Source organism: Phocoena phocoena, chromosome 1 (assembly GCF_963924675.1).
Source record: "Phocoena phocoena chromosome 1, mPhoPho1.1, whole genome shotgun sequence".
Taxonomy (NCBI): domain Eukaryota; kingdom Metazoa; phylum Chordata; class Mammalia; order Artiodactyla; family Phocoenidae; genus Phocoena; species Phocoena phocoena.
The window spans coordinates 43,972,500-43,978,962 of NC_089219.1; positions in this window are offsets into that span (position 1 = coordinate 43,972,500).

Genomic DNA, 6,463 nt, shown 5'->3' on the forward strand with positions numbered 1-6,463 from the left:
TTATTCATTCATCGGTTGAAAGATGGCTTACCACTAAGATAGGTTATACAAGCCTACATGGCATTGCATTAATGCAATGTAACTTTGCCACCCCTCGTATCCAGTAGTGGAATGTACTTTTCCATCCTTTGTTTCTGTGCCGACTTTGCGACTTGCTTTGACAAACAGCAAGTGGCAGAAGTGACACTGTGCTATTTTGAGTTTAGGCCTCAAAAGACCTTGCAGCTTCCTCTCTCACCCTCTTGGAATGCAATGTCACCATGTAAGGAAGCCTGGGCTAGCCTGCTGGCAGATGAGACCATGTAGAATATACGTGAGCTCTCCACTGAGGCCTGCAGGCCAACCAGCTCCCAGCTGAGCTACCAGATAACTGCAACTACTGAGTGACCCCAGGTGAGATCAGCAGAAGAACCGCCAGCTAAGCCTAGCCCAAAGTGCCAATCCACAGACTCATTAGCAAATAAGCGGTTACTGTTTTAAGCCATATGTTTTGGGCTAGTTTTTTACACAGCAATAGATTACTGGTATAATTCTTTTCACATATTTCATTACAATTGTGAATATACCTGTCTTCCCCATTTTTTGATAAGCCCCTCATTAGAGGAAAGAAACGTCTTTGTGCCATCTTCTGTTTGCCACTCCAGACCCACTCTCCATATCTTAGAAGGATGATTTGTATGATTTACATTAAGGCACTACTGTGCCCTTTGGATTCTGTTAGGGTTTGGTCAACTAAAGTCCCAGCAGAGTATAAATTCCCCTGGCTTCCTCCCTGAAGTTACATCATGGGCTGGCTGCATCTCTATAGGAAGGACATAGCTCCTGTCACACTGTGCTTACCACAGCTCTCTTTGACTCCCGATTCTTGTAATTTCTCCCTCCTTGCTCCTTTAGGCCTAAGGGTAGTAACTAGTGCCCTAACATTACTTGCCCTATTCCTTGTCCCTGTATTACATAATCCCTTTATTAAACTCTTCTCAAATTACCCAATTTGAGAAATGCCATTTATTTCCTCCTGACACCCTGATTGATAGTGTTGTATTAATTAATCTATCCCAGCTGCCAGCTATCTCATGGTATATGCTCAATAAGTGTCATTTGGTGAAGGAATAAACATTCCAAGCGATCTGCTGTTAGAGTTATACTTCGGTCAGAAAGACTTGGGTCTGGATCTTGGCTCTGTGGCTTCCTAGCTGTGTAGCCTCGGCCAAATTTCTTCACTCCTCTGAGCCTCGGTTTCCTCATATGTTAAATAACAAATAGCAACACTGCAGGATTGTTGCTCAGATTGTATTGATAGATAATGTTTGTAAAACCTGTGGATCACAGTAAATGATAAGTATGACTTTGGTGAGGAGGTAGGAAGGATTTCATAACCATTTTCCCATTTGATTTTCACTACACCACTGTAAAGATCACTATCCCCATATTTTTTTAGCAAAGTAAGACCGAGGGACCAAAAAAAACCTGCCCAAGGCCACACATTGAGCTGGAGGTAGAGTCAGAATTCGAATCCAGGTCTCTGACTCCCAGTTCAGTGCTGTTTTTCCATACCAGCTGAGGAAGAGGCATGACCTCAACACACCTCCCATCCTATAAGCCAGCTGGGAAAGCAAACAAAAACAAAGTGGGCCCTCCTCGGAGAAGCCAGCAGGGGGTCACCTGCCCCACCCTCTTCTTCAACAGAATTTTTTCACCTTTTCCAAGAAAAGGTCTTGGCCCGGCCGCCTGCCTCGCTGCCCAGCAGGAGCCTTGAGAATGAAATCATCCTTCTGGAGACTGGAGATGGAGGGAAATCATGCTTGGCTGGGAAGCCCCAGGACATGAATGCAGGGCATTTTGTAGGGCAGCTCAAGGCACTAGAGTCCTCTCCCTCACCTGCGCCCACTTGGGCGCCCTTTTCCTCACCTTTCCCTCACGCAGGGCTTCCTTCTCCAGCAAGCCTTCAGCCCTCAGTGAGTGAGCCCTTCTCTGAACTATCACAGTACCTGGCACATAATAGGTGCTCTGTAAACCTTCTGGAATGAAAGAATGAATGTGTCCATTTGCATAAACATTCATTCCACAAATACCAGATGTCTCCTCTGTGCCTCCCCATGTATTGGGCTGGAGGACGCAAAGACAAATCAGCCCATGCCTCACAGACTGCATGATCCTCCTCTTAGTATTCACCACCTCCGCTGTGTTTACTAATAGTTTGATCAAACACTGTCAGAGCTCAAAGGGCCCTTGGAAACCTACCCTTTCAACTGTCTCATTGTATAGACGGGGAGACCAAGGTTCAGAGAAACAACATTCTGGTACAGAGAAGAGCAAGGATCAGAGGTCGGCACAGCTGGGTTCGAATGCCCGCCCTGCCCAGTGACTTGCTGGTGACACTCGACCTCTCTCTGGACCTGTCTGTAACGTGAGCAAAGAAGCAACGTGCACTCGGCACAGAGGGCTGCTCGAGTGCAGAGCTCTGTCTCCGAGAAGGCCTTTCTCCAGGGAGGAGGGAGCTTTCTTTGTCAAACCTTCATTTTCAAAGCCTCCTGCTCCGGGTTCTCAAGCCCCGCCTCCTCTCCTGGCTGCCGTGCGTTACCATGGAGACCGTAAGCCCCGCGCAACACCCTGCTGTTCCGCACCCCTCCCCCTTCACCCTCTCTTTAAGCTGTTCCTCCTGTGGCTGCAGCTCTCCCCCAGGGCTGATAAACTCCCGAACTTTCCCAAGACAGGAATTATTATCCCCATTTGAAATCGAGGAAAACTGAGATCCAGAGAAGGGCAGGGATTTGCCGCAGGGACCAGCAGCCTGTTACTGGCAGAATCATAAACACAGCTTTGCTCCACGAGGGGCACCGCTTCCTCACCACAACCGTCTCTCTGTGTGGCCTTCTGTGCTCCTAATCAGGGAGGTTTGTTTTCCCTTTTTTCTTCTTTCTGCATTTTTGGTAGTTTAACTTTTTATTCTAAGGAGATCAGAACGTGTTCTGACTAAACCTAGAGTGATTTGAAGTTCAGTCTTTACATTAGTGACTTTAAATCTATTCTTGGATATGTTGTTTAAGTCCTTTGTTCACTGAAAATAGTGCTGGATGATAAAAGCTGCCAAAAAGCTATCGCAGAATGTACCAGCCCTGATTATGCTGATGCAACAAGGATAATCACATTTAGAGCACTGCAGCATGCCAGAATGCATTAAGAAAAATGGTACATGACCGTGCAGAATTTACACAACAAACATCCAAAAATTTGGACACATTATACCAAGTAGTTAAAAGTGTTTTCACAACTCTGGAAGACAAGGGTATCAAAACTTTGGCATATGAAAAATAGAATTTTTTCTGCAAAGCTGGGTTCCAGTCCCAACTGGCTCGTTTTGATCTTCTGCACATTACTTAATCTGAAGGTAGAATACCACCCACTCCAGTGTGATGCAGGGATGTGAAAGGACTTTGGAAGATATGTTCAACAGATGTTATTTATTGTTACTAAAAGAAGGTTGGAGAAGGATCTCCTAAATTCTTCCCAAGGGTCTCCAATTGTCAAACGATTAGGTTCCAAAATTTTCTATGACTAACATATGTGATGCTAAAGTGTGTGAGTCTAGAATCCTGAGCCTGATTCTAATCCCAGAACCCCGTGAGTCTGACATTTTCTGATTCCATACAAGTGTGAAGTCAAGGTCTGAAGGCCAGGGCAGGATGGACACCCAGGTGAGCAGCATGGTCCTAGGCCCCTGGGGCAGAGCAGCTGTCCCTGCTGTTCACCTTCTGGGCTCACCCATGGAGCCTTAGGCTAACTCCCATCAGACCTGTCTTCAGTTCATCAGCCTTCCTCTAGCCAGCTTTCGTTGGGGCCTCATTTCCTGTATTATCCATATTCATCACACATTTTCTCCCATTAGGTCCAATTAAGCCATTTCGCCAATACTGCAGGAATCAAAACCCCTGGATTAGGAGGCCCAGCAGAGGAGGCCCCAGTTTAGGATGACTCCACCACCCACCTCCCCACCCCCACCCGGTACCCCAAACACCCTTATTCCCTCACACCCCAGATCAGCATAGTGGCTTAAGGAGCATTCCTTTCTGTAGGTTCTGGTGCATGGTGTTCCCTCCCTGCTGGCCTCACAGGCAGCTTCTGACCCACCCCAAGTCTCTAATGTACCAGGGATCCACGTATTCAGATGGGTCTGCTTCACAGGAGGCAGCAGCGTACGTACCTGTGACCTCACATGCGTGGACACCACCGGGGCACCAGTGCTGGGCTGCAAACTTGAGACCCGAGTTCCAGGCTACTACTGTTTACAGGGTTACCTTGAGGTAGTACCTTCCTCTCTATCTAAAGAAAGGATTCTGGTCCTATGGGCCTCACGGGGTGTTTTGAGGCTTTTGAACCAGCGTATCAACAATGAACTGTTCAACAATAATGTGTGACGGAAAGTGATATATAAATACACTGTACTACTAAGATGTTCATGGTCAGTCCCACATCAGCACCGCAGCCTTGCTGTGTGACCTCGGGCAGATTACTTTACTTCTGTTTTTTTTTTTTTTTTTGGCCGCGCCATGTGGCTTGTGGGATCTTAGTTCCCCAACCAGGGATCGAACCCGTGCCCCTCTGCAGTGGAAGCGTGGAGTCCTAACCACTGGACCGCCAGGGAATTTTCTTATTTTACTTTTCTGAACCTTAGTTTCTGTGTGCGTATGCGTGTGTATGTGTGTGTAGTTTTTCTGAGTGCTTACTATATGCTAGGCACTGTGTCTGGCATGTTACATGATTTACTCCATACCAGTTAAGATTTGCAGTTGCAGACAGTTGAAACCATCTCTGGCAAAACTAAACCAAAAAGAGCTTTATCAGAAGGCTACTGGATGGCTCACGGAAATGTGGGGAGACTGGAGAACTAGTCATGAATCGGGGCAGCTGGGCACAGCCAAAGTTCTGCCTTGGGAACTGTTTAGGACAGACTCCACCTCAAGCCACACAGCCGCTTGCTGCTTGCCACTGCAGTGTTGGGCTCTGGTCCCCACTGCAGCCTCCTCCTGAAGTAATCTCTGACCGTCTTCGCCCCTCTAACTCCCACCAGATTCAAGGCCCAGCTGGGGCACCAACCTGGCCCAGCCCAGACTCTCAGGGATCAGGTGAAGAGCAGCTGCCCCCTTCAGCTTCCATGTAGCTTGGAATTCCTCCAGGTAGGCAAAGTGTTGTTTGGATTTGGAGTAGCCAAAAGTAGGCAGTGTCCACTACAGGTGTCAGCAATCTTGAGTCAGGTAATATTACACTTTACACATGAAGAGACTGAGTCTCTGAAGGGTTTATCTACTGGTCACCCAGCTAATAAGTGGGTACACCAACACCCACCTCATAGGAATGGGAAAAAAATATGGATGTGGGTAGTTAGCAAAGATTAATCCCCCTTTCCTCCTCAGTAATAGCTCAGCCACGGGGAAGGCTTTTTTTTTTTTTTCTTTTTATTATTTATTTATTTTGGCTGCATCGAGTCATAGTTGTGGCACGCATGTGGGATCTAGTTCCCGGACCAGGGATTGAACCCGGGCTCCCTGCCTTGGGAGCGCAGAGTCTTACCCACTGGGCCACCAGGGAAGTCCCGGGGAAGGATTTTAAAACCTTGTTCATATTCCCTATGACCCTGGAGCTCTCCCCAAACTTTCTGGCTATGTGCACAATTGTAATTTATTCCAAGAGATTGACTGCTATGCAGACAGATCGTCATCACCATCCTCATCATCACCACTACCACCACCATCATCATCATAGTCCTTGTAGCTCACTGGAGCCTCACAAAACCCTGTGAAGTAGGTATTACCTCAGTTTACCAAATGAGAAAACTGGGGCTCAGAGAGGTTTAGTGATTGTCCCAAGCTCACAAAGCAAGTCAGAACCCAAATCATGTCTAGGTCTCCTGTCTCCAGAGTCTGCTCTGTCACACGGCCTTTATTTCAAAGGAGCAGGCTGATAGCAGGACATCCAGGATTCAACAGAGACACAGAATGTCAGGGCAGGAAGGGGTCTAAGCGATCTTCGCATCCTTTCCCTCTTTTCACTGATGGCAAAGCCGAGGCCTAGAGAGAGGAAGTGCCCTCCCCAACCTCACACATTGCCATCTATGAAGCCTCATTCAAGAGCCAGGGTTTGAATGCAGTTCCCTTGCCTCCCTGTTTACTGAGCATTCCCCACACCACTCTGGAGCTCATTTTAAAGTTGCTGTAACTGAGATGGACAGCAGGAGAATATGTGGCCCACCCAGCTATTGGGATGAGGGCCTGGCTAAGGTGTGGGCCAGGAAGAAAGGGCATGGCAGCAGGATGGCTGGGCGGTAGGAGGCTTTGCACCTCCAGAACATCCTGTTCTCTTGTAACCAGGAAATGTCTCCAGACATTAGAGCCAATTATTTTCTCCTGGTTGGAAATGATTGCAAGAGACTTAAATTTGTCAGTTATTGGAATAGCTGGGGAGAGGG